This window comes from Cupressus sempervirens, chromosome 7 (genome assembly GCF_028749045.1).
Source record: "Cupressus sempervirens isolate cs-2001-9-10 chromosome 7, ASM2874904v1, whole genome shotgun sequence".
Taxonomy (NCBI): Eukaryota; Viridiplantae; Streptophyta; class Pinopsida; order Cupressales; family Cupressaceae; genus Cupressus; species Cupressus sempervirens.
In genome coordinates this window covers 346019370-346044978 of record NC_143124.1, presented here as the reverse complement: position 1 = coordinate 346044978, position 25609 = coordinate 346019370, and the positions used below count along the sequence as shown (strand labels likewise).

Genomic DNA, 25609 nt, shown 5'->3' with positions numbered 1-25609 from the left:
ATCATTTTATGGGCTATGGGCCTGTAGTGGCTTGACTTTAATGCAATGCAGTCCGTCCCACTTGGCTTTAATGCAGAATTATATATAGGGGTGATGCAGTCCATACTATGTATGGTGTGGAGTGGTTAATGTAGTGATGAAGAATTTTTTATGGCTCAATCCGATCCCTTAAAATAGTGGGAATGGGAAGGTTTGATCAGTTCCGGCTAGAGGAGTAGGAGAGCTACCTTGAATCGATTCTCCTACTATTTTATGGGCAAGCTGACTGCCCATGTGTTTGATCCACAAATTCTTCAATGAGACTGGCTCAAAATATCATAATTTTGTTGTGCAAATTCTTCCCTAAGGGTTCGTTTGGTTGCAAGGAAGATGACAGGAATTAGCTTTTACATGACCCAATTTTTTAAAAAATAGTGTTTGTTTCAAAATTAGCAAAATGGAAGTAGAATATCCGGCTTCCAATTTTGCTTCAAAACTAGAGTATGTGACTTCCTCTCAAAACTTGGAATTGAGTTTCAAAACCCGATTTCACTTTTTGGGGAGTCAAACAAAATGAATTTGGAATTTTTTTGGTGTCTGCATTTTTTTTTGGCACCCACGGGTGAATATATTTTCTATATCTTGACCTAATATTCCTTACTCTGCTGCTTCACTCTGCATTTTTATACTGATTTGGCTACTTCATGGCGTTTACACTGGTTTGGCTCTTGGATTTCTTGCTTGGAGCTCTGCATCTGCATAACAAGGTGTGTCTGCATTAGATTAATAGAGGGTTTTTTCGATTTCCTGGGTGAATAGAGGGTTTTGCCGTCGTCTCTTACAAAGTGCTTTCTCCTATTTTTTTTTGCTGTTTATTATGCCCATTTTTAAACATGGGTAACTACGTGTGAGAAAATGCAGCTTGGAAAAACATGATCAAGGATTTCTAGAAGACGAGACATCAAAGAGGGAGCTATTGGCTGCTTTTGCTTAAATTCTCGACTTTGTTTCTGGTGACCTCAAACTTGGGCAAATACCATGGTACATACTCTACACAGTTTTGTTTTCCCATGCGCTGAAATTTCACCTGGGTGAAAAGATTGAGCTCTGAGAGTGTTCTCTTTGGTAGGCACTTGGCCTTTTACCCCTCTTTTAATTAAAAAAATAAATGCAATCAAATATGCTGAATAGAATGTGGTCAATCGATTTACATGGGCATCTGGTGCAGAAAGCCCACAAATTTTGTGCCTTCTTCTTCCCCTGCCGCACTCTTGTTTTCCAATAATTGTATATTTCTGTAAGTTTGCCCTCCCCTCAATCTCCCTGTTTTGGCAATTTTTTTTTCTTATCCCTAGCTATCTCGACCCATGTTCAACAATTAACAGAATCTGGTACAATTTTAGCCATGTTCTGATTTCATTCAAAATAGTTCTTCTGGGAGAGTGCATGGACTTAACGAAACTCAAGGTGGATATTTTGTAAATGTCTTCTATTGCCATCAACCATAACGGTCTGAGGCCTGCTTAGAGTATGGTTTAGATATAATTATTTGAAACTTCCATTCTACCAATGTCTTCATCAGGGTACCTATTTTAGGCATGCCATTAGTGTCGCATCAGTCTTTGTTGAATCTAAAGAAGGGACTGAACAATTTTTTTTTTAAAAGCTTCGTCATTGTAGCAAACACATAGTTTCCATTATCTGACCATCTTGAAATTTTGAGCATTATTATCACAGTACATGTTGTAGGATGTAAAGCCACAATTTTGCCATTGTTTAGATTTCTTGAATTTTCTATCTGCAAATAAAACTAGCCGTGGACTCGAATCTGAAGGAGCTACCTTATGACAGGAGAACAAACATTTTTTTTGTAAATGAGTGTTTCAGAGGCTAAACATATATTTTCTATCTGACTGGGCTTTTTAATGGCCTCAATTGGAAGAACTAGTTTATGAGGACTAGTTCCCAATATTTTTATCGATTTTTGATTTTGTGGGTCTGTCTGGCATTTCTTTAGAGGAATTCTATACTCGAAAAGGTGGGTGTATTTTTGTTGTTTTCATTTTGTGGGTATATATTTGTTGTTTTCTTTTTTTCCCCTATAAATGTTACACTTGATTTTGGTTTGTTTGGGTATCTAGTGTAAATTTGAATGTGTGGACATAGATGTCACAAAAAAGAAAAACTCGAAATGACGTTTGCACAGAAAATTTATTGGTCTTTTAAAAAAAGTTCGACAAATTTATTTGTGGTAAAAGTTTCCAATATCTAAAATTGTTCTTGCCTTTCCTTTTGCTATTTTTAATCTTAAATGTTAAATCTGGATTGCAATCAATGTAACATAGGTATCATATTATATGAATATGAAGGGACAAATATATGATTCTACTCAGTTGTCAATGTACAAGCCACTTTACACCTCACTCACACCCTCTTAGAGTGGATAGTTTCTTCATTCAAAAAATTATTTCAACCAACGTTTCAAGATAATTTATTAAGAAATAAAAATTTATTTACATTTTCCTACTATCATAGCAGCGTACATTTGATTTGGACATCAAATTGGGAAATTCTAATTTTAGATAAGGAAAGCAAACATTTTTTTTCAATTATATGAATAATATAAGTAGCATTGGTTCGCCATTAAATAGGCTCTGTACAACTTTTCTAGGTGGTAGATAGCTCTGTGCTTTGCAGAATGGCTAAAGTTAGTGTAAGGATAAAATGTGGTCCATTTTCGCATTTCTTTATTTGACAGTTATGATAAATGACGTTAAGAAATGAATGCTACTGTAATTAGTGTGGGGGTTACATTCTATCTTATTTGATGATTCTATAAAAAGAGTTGATCAGCTAAAATGAAAAAAATTTGAATAAAGAGAGTAGTAGTAAGTACCAAGTAAGCTATATAAGTATAGATATAGTCCATAAAAGCTCCAGGATTGGAAAGAGGCGTTGCATAACGTTTCATCTAATTCCGACCAAATTCTCAAGTAGTAAATATCTTTAATATACTAAGCTCTTGAATCATAAGAATCTTTAATAAACTTAGGAATTTTGATATTAATGACTAAATACAATTAAGTTCAACTGAAAGTAAACAGCAAAGAGTACCTAACTTAAGCAATTACTTCAATAGCTAGACCCAACAGTAGTATACATTTGATTACATATCAGAAAAGTAATCCATATAGCCAAAATGTGGTTAATAAAGTATTTCAAAAATAATATCACAAGATAACAAACTCAAAAAGATCCAGATGTTTGCTAATTATCTCCATTCGGGCCCCATCCATCATTAGAGTCTAGTGATCATAAAAAATCTATATCAGAAAAGTTCATCGTTCCAGCCTGCAACCACATATACTTTAGGAACATTGTCACTAGAAGATGCCAGGCAACAAGAAGTTTGGAAGCAGTGGGCCAGTAGGACTTCTTTCTCGCCCCTTGTATAGAAAAGAGGATATACATAGCTCATATTTGAAGATATTATGAGGAACTATGTATTTTACTTTGATGTTCTAAATTATCTCAAACATGTTTAAAATTAAATTCATTTTATTCTGTGCTTCATTCATTGTTTCTGCATGTTTTTAATGAGCAGAATATATGTGGTAAATAGTGTCAGCAAATCAAAATGATGAGTCAGACTACCTACAGTATGTTTCTTAGAAGGCAACAAATGATGTCACAAAGAATGACAGTGGTGAGTATACGATAGTTCCCATGCTTTTTATACACAAGACCTTTCATCTAAAGAAAAATAAGTTTGAGTACGTATGGCAGTGCTAGCATATGATAATCATCAGTTGTAGAAACCAAACAAAGAGATCTAGTGTATAATTCGTACACTCACAATTGAGATTGGTTGTACGTTAAGCTCTTACACTTTCTTTTTTTCTTCTAAGTATTATGGCTTAAGCTGACAACCATCTTATTTAGTTATGTTTGACTATATATAAACTTTAATGATGATCACAACATCCTCCACCAGATTTGGGGCATAGAAATCAAGCCTTAATAAATTAATCTTTTGATACAACAGTAAACATGTTTCAACACTTGCTTAATATTTTTGAGTTTAAGCATGCAATCTCTTCTTTCTTGTCAAAATGAAGTAGAAAAACCTATTTCCTCTATTTCCCATATTTGATTTATTATCCTGCCACAATCTGTGAGTCAAGAATTAAATGAATTAGTTAATCAATATGATGCATAATTTCATGTCTTCAGAGAGAAAATTGATTGATATGTTACATGTTTAAACCTTAGAAATTGATATGTTACATGTTTAAAACTTCGATTTTATGAAATCATAGAAGAAGAATCATGATGGGCTATTTTTCCAAATCCATGATATTATACATAACAGAAATAGGACTTCCTTCTTCCCCCTTGTATCAGGTAGTCATATAGAACATCAAAGCAAAATACATAGTTCCTCATTGTAAGAAATGATAATGTTGAGCAAGGAACGAGAAACAATCTAAGTAAGTTAAGTGTGAAACAATGTTACCATAAGATAAGCAACTCCAAGAGCATACACCAAGATGGTTCAACAATGGAGACAAGGATTTATAAGGGGAAAGCAAAGAAAACCCCTTGTGAGTTATTATGAATGAAGGCAAATGCCTAAAGAAGAGAGAGAGAGAGTGTTGGAGCAAAAGTAGCTCAATACAATAACATCAAGTGCTTAGAGTGGTATGTAGTTATGAAGAAAGAAGGAGGAGCATCTCTTATATAGAGATGAGAGAGGAGTTGCATTTGTAACTCCCATTTCTATGAATGCCACATTCATAATAGGTGTGTGCAAAGTGTCACAATCCTCTTAAGGAGGATAAACTAAATAAAGAAATAAACAAGAGTTGTCCTTACATGTGGAATAAAGGACAAACAATGACATGTCCTCCACATGTGTACAAGTGGACAAAATACATGTAGGGACCCTTGGAATATCCCAATTAAAATATATCCAAGGAAAGATTAACCTTTCTAACACCCCCCCTTAATCTTTACTTGGGGAGTTTACTTCAACGGGTTGTAAACCCAAATTTTTACAATGGAACTGAAATCTCTCTTTAGAAAGTGGTTTGGTTAAAATATCAGCCACTTGATCTTCTCCTTTACAATAAAGAAGAATAATTTGATTGTCTTCAACTTGTTCTCGAATGAAGTGATGTTGAAGTGAAATATGTTTGGTGCGGGCATGATACACTGGATTCTTTGCCAAGGCAATAGCACTTTGATTGTCACAATGTATAGGTGTAGGTAATTGTTGAAGTAGACCGAAATCATCAAGAAGTCTTCGAATCCACAAGGCTTCCTTAGCTGCATTGGTACAACATTTGTATTCAGCTTCAGTTGAGCATAGGGAAATAGAGTGTTCCTTTTTTCTTTTCCAAGAAATTGGACTTGAACCAACAAAGAAAAAGTAACCACAAGTGGATTTCCCATCATTGGGATCTCCACCTAGATCGGAATCAGTATAGCCATGTAAAATGAATTCAGAGTTTGGATCATAAAATAAGCCTATATTAATAGTTCCTTTGATATACCTTAAGATGCGTTTAGCAACTTTAAAATGAGTTTGTTGAGGTTTAGACATAAAGCGAGACACTAAACCAACACTATAAGCAATATCAGGTCTAGTAAGAGTTAAATAATTTAAACTTCCTACTAACTGTCTATACAAAGTTTCATCAACAAAAGGAGTATTCATATCATTCATTAATTTAGTTCCTAATTCACATGGAATTGAAACATGGTTAGAGTCATTCATCTTAAATTTTTCTAAAAGATCATAAGCATACTTGCTTTGAGAAACAAAGATACCATTAGGAGTTTGAAAAATTTGCATACCTAAGAAGTAATGTAAGATACCTAAGTCGGTCATTTGAAATTTTTGTTTAAGTTGGAATTTAATATCAGAAATCAAAATGTCTAAACTAGAAGTGAGAATTAAATCATCTACATAAACAATAACAATGATAATATCATCGTTAGTATGTTTAATATACAAATTAGGATCATTTTTGCTTCTAGTAAAACCTTGAGAAATGAAGAAAGAATTAATTTGAGAATACCATTCTCTAGGTGATTGTTTAAGACCATAAATAGATTTGTTCAATTTGCAAACTAGATTTTCACTACCTTCCTTAACAAATCCAGGAGGTTGGGCCATATAGATTTCTTCATGTAACTCACCATTTAAGAAGGCACTTTTAACATCCATTTGATGATTGGGCCAATTCATTTTAGATGCTAAAGCAAGAACTAATTTGATAGTAGGCATTTTAGCAACAGGTGCAAAGGTTTCATTATAGTCTAAGCCTTCAATTTGGGAAAAACCTCTAGCAACTAGTCTAGCTTTAAACTTACTAATTTCATTATTGGTATTCAATTTTGTTTTATATAACCATTTACATGAAACTAGATTTTTGCCAGGAGGTAATGTGACTAAGTCCCAAGTGTGATTAGCAAGTAACGAATCATATTCCTCTTGCATGGCTTTTTGCCAATGAGGTTGAGAGTTAGCTTGATCAAAAGACTTAGGATCGTTAGAATTCATAATAGTAGTCATCAAAGCATAATTACAATAATTAATCCTTCTATGTTTAATTCCACCAGATTTGGAAATATAATCATCAGCTTCATTGATGAGATTTTGAGCCCATTTAGGTTTACGTTTAGTTGTAATGGAATTATCACTAGAGGAAGAATCATGAGTAAGAAAAGTATCATTAGTATCTATTTGAGTATCATGAGATGTAGGAGCAAAAATAACCGGTGGTACTTGATTAAGAGAAAGAGTAGGGTTAAGAGAAGGAGGTTGGTCCTCCACTAGCACAATTTTAGTGCCACTAAATTCTTCATCCGTTGTAGTAGAGCAATCATGAACTCCATTTTCTGCAATACAAACATCTCTAGCAACTTGAACTTTGTTAGTAGTGGAATCATAAACACGATAACCCTTAGTGTTTTCATCATAGCCAACAAACATATAAGGAGATGACTTAGCATCTAATTTATGCCTTTTCTGTCTAGGCGTATGAACATAAGCAATAGAACCAAATATCCGTAAATGATGTAAATTCGGTTTCCTACCAGACCAAGCCTCTTCTGGAGTGATAGCCTTGAGAGCTTTGGTAGGAGTCCGATTAAGAATATAAGTTGCACAAAACATGGCTTCAGCCCAAAATTTATAATGCAAATTCTTAGCATGCAACATGCTTCGAGCCATTTCAACAATGGTCCGATGCTTTCTTTCCGCTACACCATTTTGTTGTGGTGTATAAGGAATAGTAAGCTCGTGCTTAATTCCACACGATTTCAAATAAGAATGAAAAGCATTATTCACATATTCCTTCCCATTATCAGTTCTAAGAATTTTAAGTTTATACCCAGATTGCCTTTCAACATATAACTGAAATTCAATAAATATATCAAGAACTTGATCCTTGCTATGCAAAAAATAGATCCAAGTTCGTCTAGAAAAATCATCAACAAAGGTAAGTGCATACCGAGAACCTTGGATGGAGGTATTCTCCATGGGACCCAAAAGATCACTATGGACAAGATGCAACTTATGAGTTGCTCGCCATGATTTTCCACTTGGAAAGGGCTCCCTATGCATCTTACCACTCATACAACCTGTACAGGAAATCTTGGAAGGAATAATGTTAGGTAAGCCATCAACCATATTATGCTTTTGCATGAAAGTAATATAATCAGAATTTAAATGACCAAGTCTTTCATGCCATATATTGAAATCAATAGAAGTATGTAAAGAATATCGTGAACTAGCAAATTCATGGAATTTAAACAAATTTTCGTTATCCATTTTAGCATAAGCAATCACTTTGAGAGTTTGAGGATCTATAATATAACATGTATCTTTGTAGAATTCAACTTTATAGTTCTGACATAGCTATGAAACAGAAAGTAGATTAGTTTTCAAGTCAGGTACATATAAAACATCATGCAATTTACCATTAGGAATAGTAACATCACCTAGTCCTTCAACTTTACAAGTCTGATTATTAGCTAACTGAATAGGAATGTTAGCAATATCAGGTTGTAAGGAATCAAAAATTTCTTTATGAGAAGTGACATGTTGTGATGCACCGCTATCAACAATCCATTCTAAAGGTTTACAAAGATTAAAGCTACAAGTAAAAGCATGACGAGGATTAGAACTAGTCGAATTACCTTTTTTATGGTTTGTGGTTTGATGATTGGTACTATGATTCATAGGTTTTTTATCAATTTGTTTTTTAAAACAGTTATTGATAAGGTGACCATCTTTGCCACAATAAGAACAATGAGGTTTGGAATTGGAATGGTTCCTTTGATTATTAGTATTACGAGTATTATTAGGATGATGGGTATTATTATATTTGGGATGAAATTTATTGTTGGTGTTATTTGAATTAGAATTAGATTGTTTGTAATTATTATTATTATTGGAACGAAAATTATTAGTTGAATTTCTAGAGACAAAGGCATGTTCAGTTGATTTGAGAGTACCAAACTGAATTAGCTTAGCTTCTTCCTGTCTTAATAAAGTTTGAAAAATAACATAAGTTAACTGAGAAGTTAAAGTAGGAATAGCAAGCTGTGCATGAATATTGGTTATAAACTGTTGAAACTGTCTAGGAAGACATTTTTTAAGAATAAGATGGATTAAACGAATGTCCTCTAATTGAACACCTAAGGCCAAAATTTGACTTTTAAGAGAATCAAATTTTAAGAGGAATTCATCCATACCTTTAAAATCTGCATACCTGAGATCTTCAAGTTGATCTTGCAATTGTATTTTGCGGTATTCATCGCCACTGTCATACTTGGTTTTCAAGATGGACCATGCATCATGAGCTTTAGAACAGTGACCAATTAAAACATATAAATCGGGAATAATAGAAATACCAATTAACCCTAAAGCTTCTTCGTTTTTAGCTTTCCAAGTATCTTTCTCGTCTTGAGTAGCTGCTGAACTGGGCTCAAGAGAAGGGTCAGTAGCTATTTCGAAGAGATGTTTAAAGCGAAAAATAAATGAGATATGAGTTTTCCAAGAATGATAATTAGAATAATTAAGTTTGATTTCTGGAATTAATGTTGACATGATTAGGAAAAAAAATTCTTCGCTTTTTTTGAAAAAAATAAAAAATAAATGCCCTTAATTTGAAAATCAGATGGATTGAAAACAAAAAAATGTTGGTAAATGAGAGAAAAAAAAATTTAAATTTTATTATTTGAAAAAACAATTAGTTTTTTTTGTTTTTTTTTTAAGATTAAGAATATTTTTAATTTTAACTAATTGTGATAGAGAAAATTAAAAATTAATTTATTAAACAATTAAAAAATTAATATAATACAAGTTGGATTAGTTTGAGTTAAAACAAAATTTTAAAACATAAAAGGTTTAAAATTATGAAAGAGGGGGAAGGATTTTTTTTTTAAAATGTGAAAGTGGAGCGGAGCTGTCGGTGGCTGCCGCGTGGCGAAAGGAGGGCGGAGGTCGGTGGTTGCCGCGTGGCGAACGGAGGGCCGAGGTCGGTGGTCACCGCGTAATGGGAGCGGCCAAGGTCGGTGGTCACCACGTGGCGAACGGAGGGCCGAGGTAGCGGCAGAAGCGGTGGTTGGGGTTTAAAATGTGAGTAGAGTGGGGAGCGGCGCAAGAGTGCGCGGCGGTTGCGCGCGGCAGGGGTCGCAGAGGTGCAGAGCTGTACCAGCGGCGGCGGTGTTTGCGCGCGGTGGCGCAAGTCGGGATCGGCGGCGATGTTTGCGCGTGGCGGCGTGAGTCTGCAACAGCGGCGCTTGCGCGTAGAGAAATGGGGACAGTGCCGTCGGCGGCGGTTACGCGCTGAGGCACGGGGTGGCGCGCGGGTGGCGCGGCCGCCCAATTGAATTAAAAAAAAAATTAATTTTATATATAAAAAAAAGCTTTGCACTATGTTTTTAAAAAAAAAAACAATATAGTAAAATATATTATTTTTTTCTAAAGAAAAAAAAAGTTTTTTTTATAAATGAAGTAAGAAAAAGTAGAGAGATAGAAAGCTTTACTATTGAGTTTTTATAAAAAGCTTTACCAATGTAATATGTTTTGTTTTGGCGGCATGCCGTCCAAAAAAAACCAAAAAAAAAAAATTAAAATTTACTAAAAAAAATTAAAATTTACTAAGAAAACCCTTTGGCGGCAAGCCTTCCAAAGAGGGTTAGTGAAAAATATGAAGCTTTACAAGAAAACCCTTTGGCGGCAAGCCTTCCAAAGAGGGTTAGTAAAAATATGAAGCTTTGCAAGAAAACCCTTTGGCGGCAAGCCTTCCAAAGAGGGTTAGTAAAAAATAAAGCTTGCATGCACAAGATTAGTTAAAAAGAGCTAAAATCACAACACAAACTTCTTCTCTCAATAACGTCTCCAAATAAGGTGTGCTCCAATGAATGGCAACCTTCACCACAAAATTTAAAACAAGGATTAGATAACCAAGCTCTGATACCATGTAAGAAATGATAATGTTGAGCAAGGAACGAGAAACAATCCAAGTAAGTTAAGTGTGAAACAATGTTACCATAAGATTAGCAACTCCAAGAGCATACACCAAGATGGTTCAACAATGGAGACAAGGATTTATAAGGGGAAAGCAAAGAAAACCCTTTGTGAGTTATTATGAATGAAGGCAAATGCCTAAAGAAGAGAGAGAGAGAGTGTTGGAGCAAAAGTAGCTCAATACAATAACATCAAGTGCTTAGAGTGGTATGTAGTTATGAAGAAAGAAGGAGGAGCATCTCTTATATAGAGATGAGAGAGGAGTTTCATTTGTAACTCCCATTTCTATGAATGCCACATTCATAATAGGTGTGTGCAAAGTGTCACAATCCTCTTAAGGAGGATAAACTAAATAAAGAAATAAACAAGAGTTGTCCTTACATGTGGAATAAAGGACAAACAATGACATGTCCTCCACATGTGTACAAGTGGACAAAATACATGCAGAGACCCTTGGAATATCCCAATTAAAATATATCCAAGGAAAGATTAACCTTTCTAACACTCATAATATCTTCATAACATGATAGAAATAGGACTTCTTTCTCGCCCCTTGTGTGAGTTTGTCAAGGCCGTTGAGATTGAGAGGCAGCCTTCCTTCCATAGAAAAGATGGAGAGTCAATCCTTCTACATATACGTTGGGATATTTAAGTGCCTAATTGGAGTTTATTTGTTAGATCTATCCTTCAGTTTTGGCTGTTTTCAGGTTCTTCAGAATTGTATAACTTTGATATTTGATAGATTTTCTTAAATCCTCAAATTATATAGTTTAATTAAGAAATCTTAAATCTTTGAGATGGATATATATCCTTCTAGCTCATCTCATTTCATCATCTAGCTCACATATATTGTCTAGATAAGATGATTATATATTGGAAAGAACTCATATATTGTTTATGTTTGGATGATAGTTTGCAAACTTTCTAAAAATTCCTCATATTGGCGAATACTATATTCTCATGTATAATTGCAACTTTTTTTTTAAGGTTACCGATGACTCCTATTAGAGATAAAAGAATCTTGGCTATCATTGTTAGGAAGACCAGAGTAATTTGTGTTCTTGCTGCTATTCTTGCTTTCCTTGCGGCATCTATAGCAATATCTGCTCAACAAGATAGGAGAGAAAGACGTAAGCGCCAAAGAGATGAAATTCCATTTTATAAGCAAATTGTCCATTCTAATGAGACAAATTGTCATGACCAAATTTGCATGACTAGATGGTCTTTCTTTCATCTAGCTGATATTCTAAGGCAAAAAGGAAACATTGAAGATACAGTAAACATAGGGTTGGAAGAGCAACTAGTGATGTTCCTCCATACACTTGGCCATAATCTGAGGAATCGTAAAATTGGTCACAACTTTGGTCACTCAGGGGAGACAGTTAGCTGATACTTTTATAAGGTCCTAAAGGCTATCTTATCTCTCCATGTTGATTATTTTGTACTTGCTGGTCCAAACACTCCTATTGAGATTATTGGGAAGGATTGTTTTGATCTGTACTTCAAGGTATATCTCATAGCTCTACATACTTGACATTTAATCATATTAGTTGACATTTACTCATATTGCTACACATTTGAATCTCATAGGATTGTATTGGAGCAATTGATGGATCCCATATACCAGTTACTGTGGATGTCAAGATACAAGCTAAATATCGTGACAGAAAAGGCCACTTGTCATAGAATGTTATGGGTGTTTGCTCATTTGATCATAAGTTTCAATACGTTCTTGATGGTTGCGAATGGTCTACTGCGGATAGTCGTGTTCTTACTTCGGCTCTCTCCAGAGCAAATTTGTAATGTCCCCCACTTAGCCAGTTTGGAGGTATGTTATCATTAGTCCATTCTTGTATGGTCCCAAGGGCTAACCAGGACTTCAAAAGGGATCCCGAGGTTATTTGACCTAGTCAAATTTAATTAAAGGCCAAACAGAGTTCGTTTGTTGGGTTTTCAGAAAGACTTACTATTTTTAGTAAGCCAATAGGGGGATGCAGTGCCTTCAATTTTCAGTGATAGGATGAGATGCGTTTTGTTGGGCTCTTTTTGATGAGCTATTATATGTGGGATTTCGAGTTTATTTGGTATATTATTTTAATGTTTGAAGTTACAACAGTAAAGTGACTATTTAAATTAAATTTTATAATGTTTCATAAAGTCACTTTATAAAAATCAAGAGTCCCCCTTTTGAGTACATACATGGACTTTGTAAAAAGACAAAAAAAGAAGTAATATTAAAAGTCATGTATTATCCCACATTGGCAAGACGGAAGCGTGGAGCAAGTGAGGAAGGGATTTAAAGAAAGAGGATAGCTCTCATTTATTCATGCTTGGAAATATCAAAGAAATTGGGAAATTTTCTGGAGATTATGTCTCTATAGTTTGAAGGACGAAATCCCTTCAAGCTGGAAATCTTGACACCATTGAAAGATATGGTCTTGAGATTCAACATAGTAGCAATCTGAAAAAGTAGATACGAAAAAGCAGTCCGAAAAAGAAGAACTGAAAAAGAAGGCTGAAAAAGTAGGTACGAAAAAAGCAGCCGAAAAAAGCAGAACCGAAAAAGCAGGCCGAAAAAGTAGTTCAAAAAAAGCAAAGCAGAACAGGAAACATTGAAGAAAATTATTACAGCCATCTACAACCAAGTTCTTTGTTCGTATTGCTTTTTAGGGTGTTATAAGCTTTCAGCTGTAAGTGTGCATTATACTAGCGTTATCATTTTGTAATCCATGTAAATGCCAAAGTCTTGGCCATATTTCATGAGCATTGTAATTTTCATTGCAATTAAGAAGATAATAGTTGCTGGTGTCATTTAAGCAATTTAATATCATTATTTATCAGCTAGTTAGTTTGCATACCAACTATTTGTAAAAATGTCAGTTGGCTGTAGGTGTTCATTTCTCATGCTTAAACCATATATATGCACTAAATATTGTCAAAGTTAGTAGCACACTCATGTTAGGTCATTGTGTAGTCCATTGTAGTCTTCTAGCACAAGATTCTCATTGATGCAAATTGAAGAAAAAGTCATTTGAAGCTAGCTGAAATACTATATCAGTCATACGTCCCTTGCATGTGAATTGTTTGATGAAATTCCTTGAGCTTTCATCAAATTTTTTTTTTAGGGCAGATTTGAGGAGGGTTATTACAGTGGTACCAGAGCTATAAGTCCTGCCATCCTATGGAGGTCTTATAGGTATTTTGGAACAGCCAAATAGAGGGGAAAGTGTTTGACGAAATGTCAAAACACTAAAATCAGAGCATTTATATTTGAACATGAGATAGGGGCCTTATAATTTCCACAATACCAGAGCAAGACAAAATAGGATTTCAGACCTGCAGAACAAACAGTCTAGTTCATCCGTGCAGGTGGACATAGAATCCAGTCATACAAACATAGAGGAGATATTCTTTGATCAAGGCAGAAATATGGGAGACAGGAATGCTCGGGATCCTGGAGAGGAAAGATTCTTACAGTTATTAGAGACCTTGGCATAGGGACAATGATTAGCAGAACAGAGGGCACAGGAACAAAATTAGAGAATGGAGCTTATGATGCAGATGATGGCTCATCAAATGGGGTTGAATGCTAACATGGGTGGAGGAAATAATCAGAATGGTAATAATCAAAATGGTAACAATCAGAATGGGAACAATTAGGATGGGACACATAATGGAGGTGAACAAGTTGGGAACAATTTTGGTCATGCACCCCAGCAAGTTAGGACAGTGAGTTCAAGGCCCATGATTCCCACATTTCCTCCTAGAGCCCTAGAGCAGCCCGTACCAGAGCCCTAGATCACTGATATAAAGGACTAGTTGAGAAGAGATTGGGAAGCCGGAGGTCTAGATTTTACTGTTGCAATTACCTTTAGGGATTATATGGATGTGCAGATGAAACATATGCCACGTGGACATGACAAGAACCAGAGCTATGAGCTATGGAAGAAAGTAGGGAAACTTCAGTTACCATATTATGATGGCTCGGGGAAGTCTACAGCAAGAGCTTGGGTTTAAAAGCTTGATACATACTTTCAATTGAACCCTATGCCTGAGGAAGAAGCTATTAAGTATGCAGCAATTCATCTAGATGGGTTAGCACACGAGTGGTGGCATCATGGTATGGTCACTATGGGTCATGCACACATTACCTCATATGTGGAGTTTACAAAGAGACTGATTGAAACATTTTGATAGGAAGGATCCAGAACTCCATTTCAAGGAGTTAGCTCAGCTTAAACAATGGGGATCATTGGAAACATACATTTCAGAATTTCAAAAACTTGCAGTGTTAGTAACAGATGTATCCGAACGAAGGACACTGGTTCTATTTATGGATGGGTTATCTGATCCTTTGAGAGGGTGGATTAAAGCTCTCAACCCTCCCACTTTGCAGGAAGCCATTAAGAAAACTCATGACATGGATTCCTCTTTAGCTTCTAAAAATAAATTCCAGGCAAAGAGTTTCCCTTCGAGGAAAGATAAGGATAGTAAACCTTTTCATAAAGAGGGTCAGCCACATAAGGAGGAAAGTAAGAGGTTGGAAAATGAGACACTTAATGATCTCAGGAAGAAGAAGCTTTGTTTTCATTGCAGGGAGCCTTGGGATTTGTCACATAAGTGTCCATTGAAAGAAAAAGCCAAGCAGATGGAGTACTTTTCAGCCGCAGAGTCAGTGGATGGAGATTCAGAGCAGTCATCAAAATTAGATGGAGATCATAATTCTTCACATGAGGAAGCACACAGTGATAGCACGATAGCTCAGTTGTCTAGTATGCAAGAGGCCATCACTTTTAGAGTTAGGGGCACTTTGGATGGACAAAGATTTGTGGCACTCATTGATACAGGGGCAACACATAACTTCATTAATGAAAATTTTGTGACACGCAGAGGGCTACATACAGAAGAGCATAGGGGATTTAAGGTGATGGTTGCCGACGGCTTCAAAATCGATTGTACCAAGAAAATCTCCAACTTGCAGCTTTGTTTGGGAGATTATGACATGGTGGGAGATTTCTTTGTTGTCAACATTGGTGATCAGGATATGGTGCTTGGGATGAATTGGATGAAATCTCTGGAAGAGTTTACATTTAACCTCCAGAAAATGGAAATGAGGTTTGAGATAAATGGTAAGAAGATAGTACTTAGAGGTTTGTTAGATGGGAGACTACGAGTGGTGTCACTCAAGCGGATGCAGAGTTTCTTCAGACATGACCAAGTGTAGTGGACAACAAAATTCAGAGTAATTCCTGAGGTGACAGAGCAACATAAATAGGAGTATCCACCTGATGTATGTAAAAATAATAACCAAACATACTAAGGTGTTTGGTGAGATACCTCTAGGGAGACCCTCGGATAGGGGAATCGAGCATGTTATTGAGTTAGAGGAAGGGGCTAAGCCAGTCATCATCACACCCTACCGCCATCCAAAGAGATATAAAGATGAAATAGAAAAGGCAATCAAGGAGTTGATTGACATGGGGCACATACGACCAAGCAAGAGTCCTTTTGCTTCTTTAGTAGTATTGGTGAAGAAGAAGGATGGTACAATGAGGATGTGCATTGATTATAGGGAACTAAACAAGAAGACAATCAAGAATCGATACCCTATTCCGCGCATTGATGAGCTTATTGATGAATTGCACGATGCCTGCTACTTCTCTAAGATTGATTTGAGATTCGGCTACCACCAAATACGGGTTAGAGAGGTGGATGTGGAGAAGACGGTTTTTAGATGCCACTATGGACATTTTGAGTTCTTAGTCATGCCCTTTGGGTTGACTAATGCCCCTGCCACTTTTTAGTCCTATATGAATAGAGTATTCAAAGATCAGTTGAGGAAGTTTGTGTTGATTTTTTTTGATGATATACTGATATACAGCCGTACTTGGGAGGAACATTTGAAGCATATTGATGCAATGCTCAACATTCTAGAGAGGGAGTCATTATATGCCAAGATGAGTAAGTTCGGGATGATAGAGTTGCTCTATCTAGGGCATATTATTAGTGTAGGAAGTGTTTGGGTTGACCCGGACAAGATTAGGGCCATTTTGGATTGGCCACCGCTGAGGAACACTTCACAACTCAAGGGATTTCTTGGGCTTTGTGGGTTCTACCACATATTTGTCAAGGGATTTTCACAGATAGCAGCACCACTTACAGATTTGACACGGAGAGATAGTTTCAAGTGGTCAGAGAAGGCTCAGGCTTATTTTGACAGGTTCGAGGAGCTGATGAGTACATGCCCTATTTTAGCCATTCTAGATTTCACTAGGCCTTTTGAGCTACAGTGTGATGCCTCAGGAGAGGGCGTAGGAGTTGTCCTCATGCAGGACAAACATCCCATCACATATGAGAGTAGGAAATTACGAGGTGTTGAGAGAACTTACAACATCTATGACAAAGAAAAGCTAGCAATCATGCACGCGCTAGCTAAGTTCAAGCAATACTTAGCAGGGAGCACATTTAGAGTAAAAATAGATCATAACAGCTTGAAACATTTCCTTGGACAGAAGGATCTCAATGACAGGCAACAAAAATGGGTGAGTAAGTTACATGCTTATGATTTTGACATAGTCTATGTCAAAGGGAGGAAAAATATCGTTGCAGATGCTTTATCCAGAAGGCCTCATTTTCTTGTTTTTGGGATAGTCATGGACGATTGGAGAGAGTTGATCTTGGTAGAGTATGCCAAGGATAGTTGGGCATCTAGTGTTATTGAAGGAACTATTCAGGATAGTCGATATACTGTTATAAATGATTTGATCATCTACAAGGAAAGGATTTATTTAGTACTCGGGTCAGTTATGAAGCAGAAGATTTTGAGGGCATTTCATGATTCACCATTGGTAGGACATCCAGGATTCTTTAAGACATATTGACAGGTGAGAGAGTGCTTCACTTGGAAAGGACTCAAAACAGAGGTGCTTCAGTTTGTTAGGGAGTGCCTAGTATGTCAGCAGAACAAATAGGAGCATTCCTTTCTAGGTGGTTTACTACAGCCCCTACCCATACCAGAGAAGAAGTGGGATAGCATTTCCATGGATTTCATTATAGGCCTCCCCAAGGTACAGGGTCGGGATTGTATTTTTGTTATGGTAGACAGATTGACGAAATTTGCACATTTCTTTGTGATTTCATCCACATATTCAGCAGTATAGACAGTAGAGCTATTCTTTCGAGAGGTATTTAGATTACATGGGATGCCACAAAACATAGTCAGCGACAGGGATAGTAGGTTTATGAGCCACTTTTGGCAGGAGTTGTTCAGGTTGTGTGGAACAGAGCTAACTCTGAGTACCAATTACCACCCCCAAATTGATGGGCAGACAAAGATAGTGAATAAATGGGTTGAGGGGTACCTTCGAAACTACATTGCAGGAGAGCAGAAGGCTTGGGTGAAGTGGCTGCATCTAGAGGAGTACTGCTATAACACCTCTTTCCATATGTCTATTCAAATGTCCCCTTTCATGGCACTGTACGGGTATGATGCTCCTAATTTTTTGGATTTGTTATTTGGGGATAGTAGGGTGCCTAAGGCCAAGGATATATTGCAGGAGTGTCAGGACATTATGCTATCCTTGAAGGAAAATTTGCAAAGGGCACAAAATCAACAGAATCAATATGTTGATTATCACAGGGTTGAGAGATCTTTCGAGGTAGGAGACATGGTGTACCTCATGTTACAGCCATATAGACAGTCCTCTCTCAAGAGGAGTAGAGCAAAGAAATTGAAACCACGCTACTATGGACCATTCAAAGTAATCAGGAGAGTGGGTGGGGTAGCTTATGAGTTGGAGCTACCTGCAGACAGTAAAGTGCATAACGTGTTCCATGTGTCACGCCTTAAGAAGGAATTGGGGCATAATGTGGTGCCTTCAGTAGTATTGCCACCTCTCAATGATGAGGGAAAGCTTATCTTGATTCCTGAGGCTATACTTGACTCTAGGGAGAGGGTTCTTCGCAAGCGGACTATCAAGGAGTACCTAGTAAAGTGGAGGAACCTACCAGTTGAGGATGCGACATGGGAGGCAGAGGAGATTATTCAACATGCTGAGTTGAGATTACTTGGGGACAAGAAATTTCAAGAGGGGCGGACTGTAATGTCCCCCACTTAGCCAGTTTGGAGGTATGTTGTCGTTAGCCCATTCTTGTATGGTCCCGAGGGCTAACCAGGACTTCAAAAGGGATCCTGAGGTTATTTGGCCTAGTCAAATTTAATTACAGACCAAACAGAGTTCATTTTTTGGGTTTTCAGAAAGACTTACTATTTTTAGTAAGCCAATAGGGGGATGTAGTGCCTTCAATTTTCAGTGACAGGATGAGATGCGTTTTGTTGGGCTCTTTCTGATGAGCTATTATATGTGGGATTTCGAGTTTATTTGGTATATTATTTTAATGTTTGAAGTTACAATGGTAAAGTGACTATTTAAATTTAATATTATAATGTTTCATAAAGTCACTTCATAAAACTCAAGAGTCCCCCTTTTGAGTACATACATGGACTTTGTAAAAAGAAAAAAAGGAAGTAATATTAAAAGTCATGTATTATCCCACATTGACAAGATGGAAGCGTGGAGCAAGTGAGGAAGGGATTTAAAGAAAGAGGATAGCTCTCATTTATTCATGCTTGGAAATATCAAAGAAATTGGGAAATTTTCTAGAGATTATGTCTCTATAATTTGAAGGATGAAATCCCTTCAAGCTGGAAATCTTGACGCCATTGAAAGATATGGTCTTAAGATTCAACATAGTAGCAATTCAAAAAAACAGATATAAAAAAGCAGTCCGAAAAAGCGGAACCGAAAAAGCTGGCTGAAAAAGCGAGTACGAAAAAAGCAACCCAAAAAAGTAGAGCCAAAAAAGCAGTTCGAAAAAAGCAAAGCAGAAGGGGCAGCATTGAAGGAAATTATTACAGCCATCTACAACCAGGTCCTTTGTTCGTATTTCTTTTTAGGGTGTTATAAGCTTTCAGCTATAAGTGTGCATTATACCAGCATTATCATTTTGTAATCCATGTAAATGCCAAAGTCTTGGCCATATTTCATGAGCATTGTAATTTTCATTGCAATTAAGAAGATAATAGTTGCTGGTGTCATTTAAGCAATTTAATATCATTATTTATCAGCTAGTTAGTTTGCATACCAACTGTTTGTAAAAATGTCAGTTGGTTGTAGGTGTTCATTTCTCATGCTTAGATCATATATATGCACTGAATATTGTCAAAGTTAGTAGCACACTCATGTTAGGTCATTGTGTAGTCCATTGTAGTCTTCTAGCACAAGATTCTCATTGATGCAAATTGAAGAAAAAGTCATTTGAAGCTAGTTGAAATACTATATTAGTCATACGTCCCTTGCATGTGAATTGTTTGATGAAATTCCTTGAGCTTTCATTAGTTTTTTTTTTAGGGCAGATTTGAGGAGAGTTATTACAAGATCCATTAGTAGTTCCCCAAGGTATGTCAAATCTACTTGTAAATGATTTTATAGTGAAGTTTATCAAAAATGAGGCAACATTCTGACAATATTCATTTCTATACATTTTTTGCAAGAATTTTTTTTTAGTAGATGCTGGGTATCCAAATATTCCTAGATTTCTTGCCCCTTATCGATGCACACGTTATCACCTAAAGGAGTTTTCAAGAGAAAACCCAATAAATAGTGCACGTGAGTTATATAAGCACCAACACTCCTTGCTTAGGAATATAATAGAGCGCACATTTGGGATTTTGAAGCAACATTTTCCTATCTTGAGGCATGCAATGTCTTATCTAATAATGACACAAACAAAAATTGTTCTAGCATGTTGCATATTACACAATTTTATAACTATAGAGAATGGTGTTCCATTAGAAATAGTAGCAGAGGATGATGATCATGATGGGATAAATGTACCATTACTTGAGACATATGGGATGAGTCAACGAGATAGGGATGATTGCGGAATGTTTTGAGATAAGATAGCTAGGAGGATGTGGGAAGACTATAGATCTCATGCATAGTTTTAATAAATCAACATGAACAATATATTTGTAGCTTTGTAGTGATATGATATTTTGTGACATTGATATGTCCTTATTATAACTTTATTTGATTGTATAAACTGAAAAAGTTATGCTTAAGTTCTATTTATGTTTGATCCTTGCAATCCCACAAAATGTTTGACTTCACTTTTCAAGTAGATGCTTAAAATGTGTTTTCTCTATTGTTCTACATGTAATTGATTAAAGTTCTTGCAATTATTCACTTCATTTCTACACTATGCAGTGATGATTTTCAGTTATTTTCACATAGTTTATACTTTTTAAAACTAAATATGTTATCTATTTGCACTCACTGGCTTCCATATTGGCTAATGGTGGTGCATTCATCTTACCTCTGATGTTCTCTACCATGTACATATGTTTTTTTTGAGTGAATCTTTATTTACCTGGCTGTATTTTCCTATTTTGTTTGGTGTGAACATTTTGTGGATGATTGAAATGAAATGAGCATTTTATGATGTTATGAATGGTACTGTGGATAGCTGTGAATAGTTTCTGATTTCAATTGGAATCATTACATGCAATCTCTATATCAAATAAATCTATAATCTCTCTAGCTTCATCTTATAATATCATTTCAATATTAAAAAATACTACATGTTGTTGTAATACTGGCTACTGTGTGAAAAAATAGTAGCTATTGTTGTAATACTGGTTGCTATTGTAATACTGGCAGCTGTTTCAAAAGGAGGAATACTGTTATAATGTGAAATATTGGCTGTTGTTGTATGTGAAATACTGGCTGCCGTTGTATGTGAAATACTAGAATGTTGTTATAATGTGAAATAATGGCTGCTGTTGTATGTGAAATACTGGAATGTTATAATGTGAAATACTTCCATATCTATCATTTCATATTGAAACATTCTATTCATAAATGCATGATGTTTCAGTTTGATAGCTTGAATTTAAGACTGTCATGAGAGGTTGTAGTATCTACTCAAAATCATTGTTATTAGGCTTCGTTAGTAGTGTATGCTCAAATGGCTGATAGGTTTTAAATATAGTGTTGAAAAAGGTTTACAACTCTATTACTAACTGGTTGATATATAACATATTTGATTTTTATTGTGTTTGTTTTGGTCATATATAGGCTGAAAGTATTTGAAGTTGTTAATTGACTGTGACGAGTTTCAAATTTGTTGAATAATGGATAGTGGAATTCAAACAAACCAATCAGCTTCTTCTTCAAAGAAGGTAGTTTGGACTAGAGAAATGGAACATAGGTTCCTTGACCTTCTTGCAGAGCAGGTCCAGATGGGTTGAAAAAGAGAGGGCGGGTTTCGAAAAGAGGCATGGATAGCAATTGAAAATAAGTTCAATTTTGATTTGAAACTAAATCTGTCTAGGGATAATTTTAAAAACAAGCTCAAAACATGGAAGATTGGTTATAGGATTATGAAAGAATTGAAAAATATGAGTGGGTTCGCATGGAATGAGACCACTCAATGTATGGATGCTGATGAGAGAGTGTGGGATGAACTGATGAAGGTAATATGATCTTTAAATTATTTTGATTAAGTATAATCTATCTTATTAAGTCATAACTAAAAGATAATAAACTAATTCATTCATGATGCCCACATACAACAAAAAGATTTCAAAGGTGCCAACGTGTATAAGAGGCAACCCTTCCAATACTTCAATGAGCTAGCCTTCATTGTGGGAAATGACGTAGCTGAAGGTACAATAGTTGCAACAACGCATGAGACTAAAGAAGTGAACCTTGTGTTTGATGTCGTTGATCTAGATGATGGAGATTTTTCTACGCCGGTTGAAACTCCTAATTTGGATGAGGACATGAACACTTCCAATCAATCTAGTGCAACTAGCAAAGAGAGAGTGTCACCATCATGTTCAACAAAGCCAAAAAGGAAGAAGGCTAGCATGGCTGGTTCGATGGATGTCATATGTGAAGCCATCAATAAGTTACATGAGGGTCTTAAAAGCACTCAACATATAGCCATGGATGAAGGACATATTGATTCAGTTAATGATAAAGTGTATGATGCTCTCAAAGCCATTCCTAACCTCAATGAAGATACAATGCTACAAGCATTTGATAGTTTTTTTCTTGAGAGCGCAAGAGCCAAAGGGTTCTTGAGAATGACTGAAGTGGAAAGAGTGAACTATATACAATTGAGGTTTGAAGATGATCTCTAGATAGAGCATATCATAAAACTCTTGAGATTTAGTTTTACCATTAGAACTTGATTATTTTGACATGATAGCTCAATGTTGACTATCACACTACCAGGTTTTTTTGAGTTTTAACATTCATAGTTTGACTGTCAAACTCCAGTATTATCATTGTTTTGGAGTACATTTCATATTTTTTGTCGAGTTGGTGTTTGCAAGTCTACCAATTTTTGTTAAGCTTATATAGACGAAGGAATCCATTTGGGACTATTTGAATATCGCTGTTTGAATGCTATTTATTTTGTGACTAGAATATCTTTCAAATTCATAGCAGCACTTTTTTAATTTGTGGCAACACTTTTCTATTTATTTTTGTGACTAGAATATCCTTCAAATTCATAGCAGCACTTTTTTGTTTATTTTGTGACTAGAATATCCTTTAAATTCATAGAAGCACTTTTCTAATTCATAGCAGCACTATTCTAATTCATAGCAGCACTTTTCTAATTCATGGCAACACTTTTTTGCATCAATTGTTCCCTTCATAAGTTATGCTCTTTAGTTTTCTATATTTTTGGGTTATCATTTTATTCCTCATCTTTTGACTACAAAAGATAGAGTCTTGTGGGTTATCTCTTCTATAACCATCTGCGTTTATCATTTGTCATTTGTCATGGAAGATGAAATAGGGGAGCTTTTTTTTATCGTGCAGTGAAAAATGCTATAAAATTCATGGGAAATTCTATGATGAACAGTGCTCTAATGGGTCTATCCCTTTCTTCAAACTTATTCTTGGATATTTTTCAGATAGAATGGTAAGTTTTATACATATTCTATTATCAATTTACTACTCATTTTATGAAGGCTTATGTACTTATATCTATAACTATTATGAAAACAAACTGTATTGTGTTTTGTGCAGTGCATTCCTCTTGTGTTTGTTTCACAGCTCATGAATAAGAAAGACAACCATGTGGTCATGTTGCAAGGCCCAACTGGGCATATGTGGGAGGTGGAATTATCACCCAATACACACAAAACACTAGAAATTCGACATGGCTGGAAAGAATTTGCTAATTTTAGAGCTTGGAAATGGGAGATTTTCTTGTGTTTAACTATGTAGGAGTTGCATCTTCATTTGAGCTTGTTTCATCTGTAGTTCTACGGATCATATACAAGCTCAATGTGCAGATCCTGACCACAATACATAGCTCATGTCAATATTTATAAGAGCTTCAAATGACACCTGATCGAATAGTCAATGTGAACTTCAGTTTGATTTCGATGTTTTATGTTAATGCAAATTTTACCTATTTGACATGGTTTCATTATACTTTGTCTAACTAGAGGACATTTAATATTTATCTCAATAAGCATATGACTGAGGATTTTTTTGATGTAATTGGAGTGGGAGCCCAATTAGGAAATCCCATATCAACAACCAAGTCCATAAATAAAATTTAATCTGATAAAGTCTCTACTTATCATTGTGTGATCTAAAATGCTGATGCTAACTAAAAACTTACAATATCGAGTCCGAAAATATAATTTATCTTCTTACTATTTCAAGAATGTAATCCCTCTATTTTTGGTACTGGTTGTTGAATTTTTTGTTGAATGGTGGGTCTTAGCATTTGAATAATACTTTCTTTGTGCTGGTATGTTTTTTCTTGTGATTGATTTGATATATTTGTATTTGACATCCCCCATACTTGTTCTTAATGCCACATTCTAGCCAACTGAGGTATATCCCATCGAGATTAGGGACATTTGAAATAGAAGAGGATGCATGTGAAATTTATTAATTTAATTTCAATTATATAGTTTATTGTAATATTCATCTTACTAATGTAATATTTGATGATGCATTATTTATAATAGGTTGATGGCTTTGCTTGATGTGCCAATGTGGTGTTCCATGCTTGTTAAAGACATCGCACACGTCGAATAATCCATGGTGCCAATTTTGGTGTTGCTCTAATAGCAAGAAGGTTGTTGAAGAATACAAATATATTTATGTTATAAATTACTATGGATTGAACATTATAGTATGAACTAAAGATTTTTTTTTTTGTAGGGGAATAATGGATGAAGATACTTTGATTGGTTCAAAGGTGCTCCATCTAAAAGTATAGTATGTGATGAAGGAACTGAGTGCAAATTTTGTAAGGCTCAAGAGGTGGAGAGAGCCGAGCTTTGTAAGGCTCGTGAGGTGGATTTAGCAATGGCAAAGGCAGAAATTACTTTTCTACGATGCCTTCTTTGTGTTATGTTTGGACTTCTTTTTTGGGACCATACGCAAAAAAATGGATAAAAATTTGAATTTGTGTAAAGATTGACCATATTGATGGATTTGTATTTATAAGACAATTTTTTTGTAGTGAATGTTTTGGAGTTTGTAACATATTTTTGTATGATAAAATATTAATAAATGTTTGACATATGTACACAATTTTTTATGATTTGGCAAAATTTATAGTAATATCATTATTAATTTGTTATTTTTGACTAGTATTTGTAATTTGGAAAAAATAGCATTATTTACAAATAAATAAAAAATCAATATTAATGAAAATAAATAAATTAATCAATATTCAATAAATTAATTAAAAATGAGAATTTTTGTACGTTAAAAAAAATTAATAAATAAATAAATAAAAATAATTATTTTAAAAATAAAAAATTATTTTCAAAAATCAAATTCCAATTCCATTTTGAAGAACCAAAAGCATAATAATGTATCTTCCTACTCATCTTTCGCATGAAACAAATGGATCAAGTAAAATTTGAAAAAAAGGAATTAAGATTTGCAAAACCTTGATTTGGCTAAATCGAGGTTTGTAGAAATCCAGGTTTCTACACTTCCTGCAACCAAACAGACCCTAAGCGGTGAATAGGTG

The 25609-nt window shown here is 35.3% G+C and overlaps 2 long non-coding RNA genes across 3 annotated transcripts; both read left to right on the top strand.

Moving 5' to 3' along the window:
• Positions 1-600: 600 nt before the first annotated feature.
• On the top strand, positions 601-25150 carry LOC149546845 (uncharacterized). Of its 2 annotated transcripts, none has more exons than XR_016353787.1 (4): positions 601-746; positions 901-1020; positions 24591-24700; positions 24787-25150. It is a non-coding gene; the product is annotated as an uncharacterized LOC149546845 (long non-coding RNA). The 2 variants fall into 2 exon arrangements; XR_016353786.1 differs by having other exon boundaries at positions 901-1104.
• Positions 21342-22913, top strand: LOC149546846 (uncharacterized). The gene is made up of 2 exons (XR_016353788.1): positions 21342-22061; positions 22168-22913. It is a non-coding gene; the product is annotated as an uncharacterized LOC149546846 (long non-coding RNA).
• Positions 25151-25609: the final 459 nt, after the last annotated feature.